Source organism: Balaenoptera physalus (assembly GCF_965194825.1).
Source record: "Balaenoptera physalus genome assembly, chromosome: X".
Taxonomy (NCBI): Eukaryota; Metazoa; Chordata; class Mammalia; order Artiodactyla; family Balaenopteridae; genus Balaenoptera; species Balaenoptera physalus.
In genome coordinates this window covers 101,453,623-101,469,539 of record NC_138903.1, presented here as the reverse complement: position 1 = coordinate 101,469,539, position 15,917 = coordinate 101,453,623, and the positions used below count along the sequence as shown (strand labels likewise).

Below are 15,917 nucleotides of genomic sequence, written 5' to 3'. Positions count from 1 at the left end.
AAAGGGGGAGGGCCAAGGGGACTATATGGTTGTAAGTTTTTTATATTCACTTGAAGTGAATAAAATACTAATTATAAGGAAATTTTGACAGATTAGGTATGTATATGTCAATCTAAGAGGCAATCACTAAAAAATTGTACAGAGAAATATAGTAAAAATTCAACAGATCAATAAAAATGGAATACTAAAATGAAATGCGGAACCCACCAAATTATTCAGAAATAGAAAAAAAGGAATGAAAAAGTGAAGGGATAAATAGAAAATAATAAAATAGCAGACATAATTACAAACAAATTAATAATTGCATTAAATGTAAATGGTATAAGGTGTAATTTGTATCAATTTAAAGAGATAGCCACATTGGATTAAAAAGAAGAACAATAATACTATATGCTGTCTATAAGAAACCTACAAGTTTAAATATAATGTAGATAGATATATAGTAAGAGAATGGAAAAAGATAAACTATGCAAACACTAATCAAAGAATGCTGGAGTTGCTATATTAATATTAGACAAAGTAAATTTCAGATCAAAGAATATTACTAGGGATAACAGAAACCATTTTATAGTGATAAAAGTGTCAATTCCTCAAGGGAATATAACCATAGTAAAGATTTATGCACCTAATAACAGAGATTCAAATTTCATGAAGCAAAAAAAAAAAAAAAAGAAAAGAAAGAAAACAAAAGTACAATCACTATATATATATATGTATATATATATACACACACACACACCACACACACACACACACATATATGTACAGTGGAACATTGTTTCATCTTCAAAAGAATGAAATTAGGATACATACTACAACATGGAGGAACCTTGAAGACATTATTCTTAGTGAAATAAGCCAGACACAGAATGATGACTCCACTTATATAAGGTTCGTAAAATAGTCAAATTCACAGAGACAGAAAGTAGAATGGTAGTTACCAGGGGCTGGGGGAAGGGAGCAAGAGGAGTTATTGTTTAATGGGTACAGAGTTTCAGTTTGGAATGATAAATTCCGGAAATGGATAGTGGTAATGGCTTCACAACAGTGTGAATATACTTAATGTTACTGAACTGTATGCTTAAAAATGGTTAACATGATGAATTTTATGATATGTATCTTTTACCAAAAAAGGAAATAGCACTTTTCCAGCCACCTTAGAAGCCCTTCCATGTGCTCTGACCCAATTGTAAACCCTTCTCTCCCCAAAATTAACCACAGTCCTGACATTTACAGTAACCAGTAACTTAACATTTTTTTATAGCTCTATCAATAAAGTGTGCATTCCCTAGGGGAAAAAAAGTACAATCACAATTATACTTTGAGATTTCAACATCTTTTCCTCAGTAGTTAACATAACAAGTAGACAGAAAATTACCAATGATATGAAAGAACTGAACAGCACTAAACAAACTACAACAAATTGGCATTTACAAAACACTCTACCCAACAATAGGAGTATACACATTCTTTTCAAGAGCTCATGGAAATCGATTGGGAAACAACATATCCTGAGCCATAAATTAAATCTTGAGGAATTAAAATAATTGATATCATACAATGTATATTCTCTGACCATAACAGAATTAACCTAAAAATCAGTAACAAAAAGATATCTTGAAAAAGTCAAAGCATCTGGCAACTAACACAGGTCTACACAATCCATGTTTCAAAAAGGAAGATAAATTAACTTAGAAAATAATTTGAACTAAATGAAAATTAAAACATCAAAATTTGTGTGACGGTGTTAAAGCAGTACTCAGAGGGAAATTACTAACATTAATGGTTTATTTTGGAAAAGAAAAAATATCTCAGATCCATGATCTAAGCTTCCATATTAAATGGACAAAGAAGGGTAAAAATTAAATCCAAAGTATCAGAAGAAAGGAGGTAATAAATACAAAAGCAGAAATCAATGAAATTGAGGAAAGACAATAACAGGCAAAATTCAATGAAATGAAATGTTGGTTATTTGAAAAGATTGATAAAATTGATAAACTTCCAGACAGACTGAGAGAGAAAAATAAAACTAGAAGACACAAATTATCAATATCAGTGATGAAAGAAGGAATACCTCTATAGACTCCATAGACAGGTATAAGGGAATTATAATTATAAACAATGGTTTGCCCATAAATTTTATGGGATTTTGGGGTCCTTAGACATGAAATCACAAATTTCCTGAACCATGCACCGAGGCCAGAATTTCAGTGGAGAGTGTGCTGCTGAGAATAAAATAAAATAAAACAAAATAAAATAAAATAAAATAATAAAATAAAAAGGATACAAGAGCTCTGAATCCCCAAAGCTGAGTCAGCCTTTTCCTTAGCCTAACATTGGCCCACTTGCACTCTTTGAAGACTGCCAAAGCCAGGGCAGTTTACTGGAAACTTAACCCAGATTTGAATGCATAGTGAATAAAGCCTTTTTAGAACTCCAAAGTCTTTTGAGATGGCCAGGTTATCGTGGACTCTAGCTTAAAGTCTGGAAAACTCAATGGCATCCTAGGCTGTCACTCAGGTTGATGCTATTGACAGAATTGATTATCAGCAGCATCTCCTATAGATCAGTAATTTCCATATACAGGTCCACAGTGAAATTTTCAGTCTACGGAGAAAATTGAGAAAGTAAGTATGACAGTGTATTTTTAATAAAGCTATATTTATTCCATTTAAATATATTTTATTTAATAAATAAATTAGTCCAATAAATATATGGACTTATTTTTATTCTGAGATTATCCTCCCTAGAGAATCCAGAAGTAGAAGAGTCTAGCCCATAAAATCCAGTAAAGCTGGATTTTGCTTTACTATTTTATTCCTTATCCCATGTTTTTGAAGGGCTCAGCCCTGTTCTTGGTGTTTCCTATCACCTTGCCTTTGATGGAGTCTCCTGGATATCATTGGATACTGCATCTTACATCAATTATTTCTTCTAAATGCTTTTGGGGAATGCCACTAACTTTTTCCCTTGGAATCACCCCCACTCCCTTGCAACTTGATTCTTCCCCGATACTAGACTGTGTTTACACCCACTTGAACTTGATTTAGAATTACTGGATCTTCTCTGGGCCACTGCACCCAAATCTCCTGCTTCTGAAGTTGAGACATTTAAAAAAGTATTACCTTGACACTCAGACCTGAAATTCTGGGCTGCTTTTTAGGCTATAACCTTTGCTTCTCTCTGCAGTAGGAATTAAATTCTCTCTCCCTCTATCTACTCTGTCTCTGAGCACCCTAAGTAAATATGTCCGACTACTAAACTCATCTACCTGGGTGTAGTGCTGAGAGGAGGAGGTGCAATTCTGGAGGCATTACCTGTATGGCTAGTGGAGTTGCTGGGAACTCTGCAGGTCCTTCATCTGGCTACTATTGTTCAATAATTTCCTACTGGCCCTGAGTTTACAGATCCACTCATACACCCACTGTCTCTTATGAGCCAAGGTCATAGAAAACAGTACTCTATTCTCTAATGAAGATTTGTCAGAATGCCTTTCTAGTGATGTAGCTCAGCATCTGTACTTCCTTGACACGTAGATTTTATGGTTCTTCAGTGAGGCAGAGTGGTGTTTCTGGTATATGTCCTGATGATGTGGGCGGTCTGGTATGTCTCGACGATGTGGGCGGGGAGATGGGACATCCTACATATGCAACCAGCCAGCCCCCTCTTAGTATAAAATAGGGATTTCCTGGCAGCACTATGCAGGATGTTCAACCTCCCCGCCCATGTGACTGTTAACTGCTGCATCATGAAGTTCCTTCCAGTTTCTGTCAAAGGACTTGTCGCTTGATGTGTCTTTGTGTGAACCATTTCTGGGTGACCTCTTCCAAGCTGGTCTTCTGTTCCCGATGAACTGGCTGTGATTACTAATGGCCTACATGATCTAGAAGCCTGGTAACTAATAACCCACCTCTTACTCAAATTTAAACCCCTTATCTCTAACAATATACTTTTCCATCAACTTAAATAAAAAGAGAAAATTCTCTTGACATGGATGCCAAGATATATCATGGATTACAAACACTCTCCAGTTCCACTTCCAATTTTGTCGACCCTTACTAAATAAATACATAAACCTCTAAATTATATAAGCCACTCTAAATAATATAAACACGGACTTCTTATATTACAGTAGAGGCAATTCTATTGCTAGAAGAACCCAGATGGGCTGCATACACTTATCCCAGTTATCCCAGGTTATCCCAGTTGAAATTAACCATCTTATATGTATCACAAGTTATTTGCCAAAAACATAGGTCTAGAAGCATCATCCTGAGACTCGCTGCTCTGTGGCTATGTGTGACTACCACATTCTGAAATAAGTAAGAAACTTAGCTAGAGACAGATTCTGTCGGCCTCGTTCTTTCAGCTGAATAAATTTTGCATTATGTACTTTCTTATCTCAAGCCTCTCAGCTCTGAGAACTTTTCTACCTGTAAAAATTCGTGAACCTGAAGTTCCACCAGGACCAGACACCTGAAAGGCTCAATATGATGTATAATACCTTTTTGAATAACACCCTGGATTTGCTTCCCTGAAATAGTCCCACAACCCACCCACCCTGGAGCTTTCCTTATGATTTGCAGTTGAGCTAGTTCCTTTCAAGTTGGCTTCAAGTCTTTCCCTATGGGAATATGGCAATGATTTCCATGTCTCTGTTTATATTTTCTCCAGAGAATGGAAGACTCAGCAATTTTATGGATCTTGGGTGGGAAAGGGAGAAGGACAAAGAAGAAATGAGTGTTTTCCTGGTGCTTTCTACCTAACCAAGTATACATTAATGAAAAATTCTGCTGTTTGTACTATGTGGCTCTACCCTAGCACAGTACTGCGGGAAAAAGAAAAGATACAGGTAAGAGAATAAGATATTATTGTGGCTTTAAATTTATGCCTCTAGATTTTTTGGTTTTGGTTTTGGCTTCATTTTAATACATTAGGCACACCCATAATCTGGTACTTTATATTCAAAAGAAAAAAAAAAGCCTATTTGACGGTGTCATTTATGTAAGGTGATTGCTAACTCAACAGGAGAAAATATATTTAAAAAAAAGTATCTGATTCATAATTTATCAAGTCTTGATGATACTAGCAGGATTAAATTTTGGTAATTCTCCTAAGTACTTGAATGATAAATACGATGACCACCCCATCATTCTAATGTTCACTAAAGACCAAAGTAAACCTAAAATGTTCTTTTGAATAATGCTTTTTTATAATAATCCTTTAAATCTTAATAACATATTCATAAATACTAAAATGCACATTTTCTTAAAGATTAGTATTCCAAGTAATGAATAACTTATCCCTAACTGAACAATTTATCATTTGAAATTTTTAGATCAATGTTTCTAACTTTTTTGGTGGCTACTGGTTAATTTACTATTTGGGGGGATACATTTTCTACAATATATTTAAACTAAAGATATAGGACAAAACCTGTAAAATCAATTTACTTTTATCTTAAATTTATATACTAATATTTACTAAAAATCTAGTCAAGTCTAAATTAATAGCCACTGATACTAGTGTCAACAACATGCTGCCAGGTATCAGGCAGATTTCTTAAAGCATTGAGTACCAATCATGATTTTAGAACACTCAAAGTAGCTACGTCAAAGAGACACCATCTACAGCCTTAATTAGAGCAGCCTAGTAACTGCTGTTTGTGAATTTGTAACCCATACTCATATCTGCTTTCTCTAGTTAGTGATCCTTTTGATTACTTGCAGTAAATACCCAAAGCTTAAAAATATTCAATACATCTCCAAGTGAACTCCAGTGAACCTTGAATGCCCCCATGACCTCCCTTCTTTTACATCATAGGTTGAAACCAATACTTATTCACTGCCTTTCATATGCCCAATTTTCAAACATCCCCACATCCTAAGTTTTAGCAAAGCTTTTTGGTTTTTATTTATTCTCTGTTCAAACAGTTTACTCTGCAGAATAATGAGCATAGATTAAAAGTTACTGTGAAATTTTAATTAACAGAAAACGGAAACTCCTTCTAAAGCTTCTTAAAGGGGAAAAGAAAGCAATATTGACATACAATTTCATAGATAAAAACAAACTATATTTTACATATATATGACTTATAAAGTTGTGGTTTACAATCAAAATAGTGCCATTTAAAAAAATTCCCTAAAACGTTCACAAATTTGCTTTAAAATAACACAAAACCGCGCCTCGTTGACGCCGCTGCCGCCAGCACAGCCGGAGACCTGAGCTGACACTGGGGGCTGTCCGTGGGCCCCGCACTCCCTCGATGAGTCGGAGAAGTCCCGTTGTATCAGAGTAAGATGGACGGTAGGTTTGATCGTTGATTGTGGTGAGCTGGAGCCACCTGGTCACTAACAAAAGACATCTTGTTAACCAACCGCCCCCAGGGCTTCCTGTTGAAATATACAGCAACAAAGGAAGAAAAGAAGCAAAACGGAAATAGTGCTTACCAGCACCTTAGAAGGATGCCGCTCAGGCCCAGTCCAACGCTGAATGTATCTGCACTGTGAGTAGAATGTTCATAGAAGCCTGTTGTGTGCATATTTATTCACATTTCTGTTAAATGTTAAATCCTTCAGCACAGTAAATCTGAGTGCATAGTATGTCATTTCATTCCGTTTGAGTTTCTTGAATGTTTTCTTTAAATGTCTGCGGAGTTGCTGCCCCTTTCTTCACCTATGAGTACTGCAATCTTTTTAATTCTCAGTATGAGCAGAGCTTTTTGAGCTTTAAATCTAAGGGGAACTCAACAGGCCTGGTTGGCATATGCAATGAAACCACCTTGCTGTGGAAGCAAAATTATTATTTTTTCTACCTTTTTGAAAGATCTTTCCTTTTCATGCCAATTTTCTTCCTTATTTACACAAGTTCAACAATTTGAAAGGAAGAGGCAATAGTAAGGGTTTCAAAATGGCAGAGAAATTTGAAAGTCTCATGAAATCTGGGCTCTAGGTATATGGACTTAAAACCATTGGGTTGTGGAGGCAATGGCTTGGTTTTTTTCTGCTGTAGACAATGACTGTGACAAAAGAGTAACCATCAAGAAAATTGTCCTTACTGATCCCCAGAGTGTCAAACATGCTCTACGTGAAATCAAAATTCTTAGACTTGACCATGATAACATTGTGAAGGTGTTTGAAATTCTTGGTCCTAGTGGAAGCCCGTTAACAGGTGATGTGGGCTCTCTTGCCAAACTGAACAGTGTTTACATTGTTCAGGAGTACATGGAGGCAGACTTGGCTAATGTGCTGGAGCAGGGCCCGTTACTGGAAGAGCATGCCAGGCTTTTCATGTATCAGCTGCTACATGGGCTCAAATATATTCACTCAGCAAACGTACTGCACAGAGATCTCAAACCAGCTAATCTTTTCATTAATACTGAAGACTTGGTGCTGAAGATAGGTGACTTTGGTCTTGCACGGATCATGGATCCCCCTTATTCCCATAAAGGTCATCTTTCTGAAGGACTGGTTCCTAAATGGTACAGATCCCCACCTCTTTTACTTTCTCCTAATAATTATACTAAAGCCATTGACATGTGGGCTGCAGGCTGCATCTTTGCTGAAATGCTGCCTGGTAAAACCCTCTTTGCAGGTACACATGAACTTGAACAGATGCAGCTGATTTTAGAGTCTATTCCTGTTGTACATGAGGAAGATTGACAGGAGCTTCTCAGCATAATTCCAGTTTACATTAGAAATGACATGACTGGGCCACACAAACCCTTAACTCAGCTGCTTCCCGGAATCAGTCGAGAAGCACTAGATTTCCTGGAACAAATTTTGACATTTAGCCCCATGGATCGGTTGACAGCAGAAGAAGTGCTTTCTCATCCTTACATGAGCATTTATTCTTTTCCAATGGATGAGCCAATTTCCGGTCATCCTTTTCATATTAAAGATGAAGTTGATGATATTTTGCTTATGGATGAAACTCATAGTCACATTTATAACTGGGAAGGGTACCATGATTGTCAATTTTCAGAGCATGATTGGCCTATACATAACAACTTTGATATTGATGAAGTTCAGCTTGACCCAAGAGCTCTGTCCGACGTCACTGATGAAGAAGTACAAGTTGATCTCAAAAATATTTGGATGGAGATAGTGAAAAGTATTTGGAGGATCCTGCTTTTGACACCAATTACTCTACTGAGCCTTGTTGGCAATACCCAGATCATCATGAAAACAAATATTGTGATCTGGAGTGTAGCCATACTGGTAACTACAAAACGAGGTCATCATCATTGTTAGATAACTTAGTTTGGAGAGAGAGTGAAGTTAATCATTACTATGAACCCACGCTTATCAGAAAGAACAAAGCAAAGAAAAATCTGATAAGAAAGGCAAGTCAAAATGTGAAAGGAATGGATTGGTTAAAGTCCAGTAGCATCACAGCAAGTAGCTGAAAAAGAAAGGGAAAAGAATCAGGGATTTGATTTTGATTCCTTTATTGCAGGAACTATTCAACTTAGTTCACAACATGAGCCTACTGCTGTTGATGACAAATTAAATGACTTGAATAGCTCAGTGTCCCAACTAGAATTGAAAAGTTTGATATCAAAGTCAGTAAGCCAAGAAAAACAGGAAAAAGGAATGGCCAATTTGGCTCAGTTAGAAGGCTTGTACCAGTCTTCTTGGGATAGCCAGTTTGTGGGTGGTGGGGAGGTCTGTTTTCTCATAAATCAGTTTTGTTGTGAGGTAAGGAAGGATGAGCAAATTGAAAAGGAAAACACTTACCCCAGTTACCTGGACAAGTTCTTTAGCAAGGAAGAAGATATTGAAATGCTAGAAACTGAGCCGGTAGAGGATGGGAAGCTTGGGGAGAGAGGAAGTGAGGAAGGATTTCTGAACAACAGTGGGGAGTTCCTCTTTAACAAGCAGCTTGAACCCATAGGCATCCCACAGTTTCACAGTCCAGTCGGGTCACCACTTAAGTCAATACAGGCCGCATTAACACCTCCTGCTATGAAATCTTCCCCTCAGATTTCTCATAAAACATACAGCAGCATTCTGAAGCATCTGAACTAAAACACTCAGCAGACATTTCTTTTTGTATTCTTCATGAAATGTGTTTTGTCTTTGTTATTACTAGTGCTTAAGTCATTTTTTTACTTGAATCAGATGGTGTCATTTAGAAAGGATTTTTTTCTTGGTTTTTAAAATCCAGACTTTTTTTCTACATGTGAGATGGTTTTCATTTTAACTGGCATGTCATTTGCACACAAAAATAAAGAATAGAGCAAAATAATGCAATGCGGGAGGAGACAAAAGAAATGCACTAAGACAAGTAAAAAACATTCTCTCATAGAACAATGATCTGCTTTACAGGAAACAAAAATCTTGCCTTGAAATTTACACAGTGAGACTGGACATAATTGCATGAAAATATCTATTTTTTTCTTAAAATATTTTTCATTCTTGAGTATTTTCAAGTTTTTCATGCTGTGCACATTTCTTAAAAACACATGATACCAGCAGCAACTGAAAATGAATGCTGAATTTGGTACACATGTGTTATCTACCTCAAGGTAACAGAAGTATATGGCAAAACATATACCACCCATAGTGCTTCACAATATGCACTTCTATTTAGCCAGCGTTTATTGCAGTAAACTATTCTTAATAAGATTCACTCACCATTTATAAATGTTCTGGTATGCATTCTTTATAGTGAAGTGTTACTACATCACATCTTATTTATTTTAGCAAATCAATATATTTTCTGTATTTAATTCTAAAAAGTTAACTTAGTTTTTGAAATTTATTTGCAAATACACTTTTTCCATTTGGCACTATGGTTTGTTGTCTACTTAGCTGAATATATGTCAGTTTATCCTGAGGCTGTCCATGTACTTAATTTACTTAAGTATTCATTTTAAGTAAAGCGCTCACTGTGTATAGGAATTTGTATTTTGGAGGTACTTGATCTATCTACAAAGAAAAATTAGGAATTACTTTATTATAAAATGCTCCTAGAAGTCTTAATTGTGTTTATTTAAAAAGAAAACTGTAATGTTAGACGTGTGTGCATGGAAGTAATTAAGGTACATAATTATTGTAGTTTAAAAGTTGTACATGATAAGACATATTTTGTTTCTACTGTATGTTTTTACTGAATGACCTATTCCCCATCCCAAGGCAAGCATGAATAAAATTAGGTTAAATGTAAAAATAAACAAAACAAAAAACCCCACAAAACCAGTGACAATATGTTTCAGGAGCCAAGTATTGAAGTAACTACTACATTGTATAATAGGCTTGTTCTTTTCAGAGTAATACATTACTCAAATTATTAGTATGAATTATTAATATGGTAGAAATGTATTGAAATGAATTTTAGGAGAACTGGTATATTTTATTAATTTATGGATTTATTCTCTTCCCTGTTCCAAAATAAGTTTAAGGTGTTTTACTGATGTGCCATTGATTTATGTATTTAATAAATATTAAGTTCTTAATATATAGTAGGTAGATGGAGATAATGATACAGAAGGCAAACATTATACTTGTTCTCATGATTTTATAGTATAGTGAGAAATATAAGATGAAAAACTAATTAAATAAATAAACTGGACAAAAGAAAAGCACACATGGAGTAGAAGGGCATTTTATTTTTTTTCACATGCAGCAATTAAGAGAGAAGAAAGCCAATGGAGAAACAAAACAAAACCAAAAAACAAACAAGGAAAAACTTGGGAGTTTCAAACGGCATCTTAAACCAGAGAATGGCAAACATTTTCTGTAAAGGGCTAAGTAATACATATTTTAGTCTTCGCAGCTACTCAACTCTACTTTTGTAGGTTGAAAGCAGCCATAGGCGATCCTTGAAAGAATGCGTGTGATTGTATTCCGGGAAAACGTTATTTATCAATACCAGTAGTCAGCAGGATTTGGCACATGGATGTAGTTAGCCAACACCTGACCTCGAGGGCTAGGAAGGGGGAACTGAGGTGTGGTTGAGGATTGATGGAGATGATTCAGTATTTTTTTAGTAATACAACTTTATTCTTAAAATATCTTTTTTTTTTTTGCTTCAGAGCTAAATACTTTTTTTTGAATTTTATTTTATTTTTTTATACAGCAGGTTCTTATTAGTTATGTATTTTATACATGTTAGTGTATATATGTCAACCCCAATCTCCCAATTCATCACACCAACCCTCCCCCCCCTCCAGCTTTCCCCCCTTGGTGTCCATACATTTGTTCTCTACATCTGTGTCTCTATTTCTGCCTTGCAAACCGGTTCATCTGTACCATTTTTCTAGAGTCCACATATATGCGTTAATATATGATATTTGTTTTTCTCTTTCTGACTTACTTCACTCTGTATGACAGTCTCTAGGTCCATCCACGTCTCTACAAATGACCCAATTTCATTCCTTTTTATGGCTGAGTAATAGTTCATTGTATATATGTACCATATCTTCTTTATCCATTCATCTGTCGATGGGCATTTATGTTGTTTCCATGACCTGGCTATTGTAAAGATGATTCAGTATTATATTCAATGTTGCTGCTTGGAATTATCAGGGATAGAACTAATTCTCTATATATTAGGGTCAGGTTGGGAATTGAAAAATAATCCAGGCACTCGAAAAAGATTTCTGCTTTGCTGCATCAGATAAGCAGAAACCTTTAGTAAGGATGGTTATTAGATTTTTGAAGGACATTAGTATTCAAAAGAGAAAGGAATTTAAACAGCATTTCACCCAAGCCACTAAGAAAATTTCATGGTGAATTTGAACATTTGAAGTTTCATTTCATTAGGTACTGAGATCCTCTATTTTCAATAGGAATCAAAGCTCTGTAATTCAAATGAACACAACAAACGCATATTCACGTATCCTTCACTTTTACACAAAGCTCTTGATCAGGCTGAGGAAGTTCCCTTCTATTTCTAGTTTGCTGTTTTTATCACAAAACGGGGTTGGATTTTGTCAAATGCTTTTTTGAGTCTATTAAGGTAATCAGGTAGTGTTTTCCCCTTTATTCTGTTAATAAGGGGCATTATATTGATTGATTTTCACAGGTTAAACCAACTTTGCTTTTTTTTTTTTTTTTTTTTTTTTGCTGCAAAAAGCTTTATTGTTTCCATTTGGTCCAAGGCTTGGGCGGAGGCTCCAGGGTGGTTAAAAAGCTGCCTAGTGGCTGCAGAGAGGGGCTTCAGGCAGAAGCCCTGACACCAGGGGGGTTCCTCAAAGGCCTCTGGGCTCTGGAGGCTCCGAGTTGTGCTTGAGGGTGAGCTTTTCAATGAGATACTGGCCGAGCCCAGCCTGGGACCAGCCAGCCTGCGGAGGTTAGTCGGGTGGTCGCCATCTTCTTGATGATTTTCAGCTGCTCCTGCAGGAAGCGGCTCTCCCGGAAGTCACAGGGGTGCGTGTCTGCGCCGGCAGAACCCAGGGCCTGCGGGTCCGCAAGGGCCTGGCTCAGGTTCTTCTCCATGAGAATGGCAGCTTCCATAGCGTCCTGGATTTTACCCCACTCATCTTGGGACGGCTTCTGCACGTCCTGGAAGGGCGTGCGGCTGCTGCGCTGGTTTTGCATTTTCAAGAGACGTTGGGTGCCCTCGTGCTTCTCCTCGGCCAATTCGCAGAAAAAGTGGCCCACGCTCTCCAGAGCCACATCCTCGTGGTGGAAATAGAAGCCCAGAGAGAGGTAGGTGTAGGAGGACCCAGGTGCATGTCAACTGGGCGGTTGATGGCAGCCTCCACCTCAGTGGAATAATTCTGAGGAATCTGGGAGCTTGTGGTTAATCGGTAATACGGAGTTAAGCTCAAAAAATGGCGTTGGCTGGTTCCGAAAGCTGAGGATGGCTGAGTGGCTGATTCCAAAAGTTGCGACTGGGAAAAAGGTTGGAGGGTGGTTGGAGGGTGGTTGGAAGCTGGAGCAAGAGGCGTCCCTGGGTCTGTTCTGCCCAAACACTGTTGAAGCAAAAGACAGATCCGGGGGACGGCTGAGCGCCCTGCCCCAACTTTGCATTTCTGGGATAATACCCATTTTATTATTTTTATTATTATTATTTTTTAAAATTTATTTATTTATTTATTTTTGGCTGTGTTTGGTCTTCGTTTCTGTGCGAGGGCTTTCTCTAGTTGCGGCAAGCGGGGGCCACTCTTCATCGCGGTGCGCGGGCCTCTCACTATCGCGGCCTCTCTCGTTGCGGAGCACAGGCTCCAGACGCGCAGGCTCAGTAATCGTGGCTCACGGGCCCAGTTGCTCCGCGGCATGTGGGATCTTCCCAGACCAGGGCTCAAACCCGTGTCTCCTGCATTGGCAGGCAGACTCTCAACCACTGCGCCACCAGGGAAGCCCAATACCCATTTTATTGGTGTCCAACCTTTTTCATATATTTGCTAGTATTTCGTTGAGGATGTTTGCTTCTATATTCATACAGGATATTGATTTATATAGTTTTTTCCCTTATGCTATTTTTGTCTGGTTTTGGTATCAGGATATTATCAGTCTCATAAAAAGAGTAGGGAAGAATTTCTCTTTTTAAAAAAATTTTTGAAAAAGTTTTTGAAGACTTGGTGTTAATTCTTCCAGGGGACCACCGGACATGTCAAATAATGACAATTCTCTGGAAATGAGGCTCTGAAGGAGTGTGCTAGCTCTGTTCCCTCTGGTGGGTATTGGGCTGCTAGTTTGCACTGAGATTGCAGGCTCTTGGTTTTCAAGGCTACCCCGGAGCCTGAGAGGGGTAATGAAATAGGGCAAGTTAAAATGCTACAGAGACTGTTGTTCTTACCAAAATTCAGTCATTTTTTTTGAATAAACACTCCCTGGATTGCTTTGAGCTTTTAAATAACTTCCAGAGTCCTGAATTAGTTGATTCTGACAATTTTTGTAAAATTTCTTGTTGCTTTTAAGGAAGAGAGAATTTTGGAAGGACTAAAGACTGATATCCACATATAATTTTTGTGTTATAAACACATCTTAAAATTTTATAATCTCACAGTTTAGAAATTGTAGAAAATTTTGCACACTGAGATCATATTACTAATACACAGAATGGAAATGGTGATTTTGAATAGAAGCATGAATGAGAATATGGAAACATCATGTTCATATTCATTTCCCAGTATCTAGGGGATGCATTATACACTGTTCTTCTAAATAAACCTATAGGTGTATTTTATAATATAGTATTTTAACACAGTTGTTAAATATTTGAGACAAATATTTTATGTCAGTCGTTGCTTTATCTTGTAATTTTGGTTATGTTTGTTTCTTGCTGCAATTATTTTATCCCAGTCTACTTTATGTTTTTTAAAAAATTTTATTGGAGTATAGTTGATTTACAGTGTTGTGTTTCAAATGTATAGCAAAGTGATTCATTTATACATATGTATATATTCATTCTTTTTCATATTCTTTTCTCATATAGGTTATCACAGAATATTGAGTAGAGTTCCCTGTGCTATACAATAGGGCCTTGTTGGTTATCTATCTTATATATAGTGGTGTGTGTATGTTAATCCCAAGCTCCTGATTTATCCCCCCCCATGATGTTTCCCTTTCGGTAACCGTAAGTTTGTTTTCGATATCTGTAAGTCTGTTTCTCTTTTGTAAATAAGTTCATTTGTATCATTTTTAAAATTAGATTCCACATATGAGTGATATATATTTGTCATTTTCTGTCTGACTTCACTTAATATGATAATCTCTAGGTCTGTGTTGCTGCAAATGGCATTATTCTGTTCTTTTTTTATGGCTGAGGAATATTCAATTGTATATATATATATATATATATATATATATATATATATATATATATATATATATATATATATATATATATATATATACCACATCTTTATCTGTTCCTCTGGCAAGGGACATTTAGTTTGCTACCATGTCTTGGCTATTGTAAATAGTGCTGCAGTGAACATTGGGGTGCATGTATCTTTTCGATTTATGGTTTCTCCGGATATCTGCCCAGGATTGGGATTGCTGTATCATATGGTATTTCTATTTTTAGTTTTTAAAGGAACCTCCATACTGTTCTCCCTAGTGGTTGTACCAATTTACATTCCCAGCAACAGTGCAAGAGGGCTCCCTTTTCTCCACACCCTCTCCAGCATTTATTGTTTGTAGTCTTTTTGATGATAGCCATTCTGACCAGTGTGAGGCCATACCTGATTGTAGTTTTGATTTGCATTTCTCTGATAATTAGTTATGTTCTACTTTACATTTAAAAAAAATGTTGCTATAGTCAGAAATGTTATATTTTTATGTAGCCAAATCTCTCAGTCTTCTCATTTGTGTAATCACCTATGGTTTCCTTGTCTTAGATGTTAGGTAAATATCCAATAGTTGGCTAAATATCCTTTTCAATTTCTTCTTGTGTTTACTTGGATAGGTTTTAAATAGTCAACTTTTTAATCTTCCTAGAATTTATTTTCTTGTGTGAAATGAGGCGAGAATCTAAATTTATCTAACATGTTTTCTTTTATCATTGATTTTGATGTCTCATCTATCATAAATAGTATGACCTATTGCTGTACTTTTAACTTTTTAAAAAATGTTTTTATATGTTTAATCCTACATCCACACATTATTATTATACTGGCTGTTGACTTAGAATATATTAAGAAATGACTTTTCTATTTCCATCTTTGAAAAATGTTTATTAGAAATATGCATTGAAGTAAATGATTTTCAGGCTCTACCAGAATTAATTATAGTTTACTGTGTTTAACCTATTGCAATGCCATATTTATATATTTCATAATATGTTTAAAAATCCTTAAATTCATTATATAAAAAGAAACTAGCATTAGTTAGGTATATTTTTTTTCCAGGAAACTTTACAGATTATATCATTTATGCATCACAATAACCTTATAAATTAGTTACAGATCAAAGCCAAAAACCCCTGAGGTTTGGTGATATTAACACTGAAAGTGATGCAGT

The 15,917-nt window shown here is 36.3% G+C and overlaps 2 pseudogenes across 2 annotated transcripts in view; one reads left to right on the top strand and one right to left on the bottom strand.

Annotated features, from left to right (window-relative positions):
* LOC309652066 (mitogen-activated protein kinase 6 pseudogene) overlaps window positions 1-10,008 on the top strand; it is a 52,735-nt pseudogene extending 42,727 nt beyond the window's left edge. The window contains exon 4 of the transcript XR_014268785.1: window positions 4,675-10,008. The product of XR_014268785.1 is annotated as a mitogen-activated protein kinase 6 pseudogene (transcript). The remainder of the gene's footprint in view (window positions 1-4,674) is intronic.
* Window positions 10,009-11,881: 1,873 nt separating this feature from the next.
* Window positions 11,882-13,024, bottom strand: LOC309652181 (ferritin light chain pseudogene; annotated as a pseudogene). Its single transcript has one exon. The product of its transcript is annotated as a ferritin light chain pseudogene (transcript).
* Window positions 13,025-15,917: the final 2,893 nt, after the last annotated feature.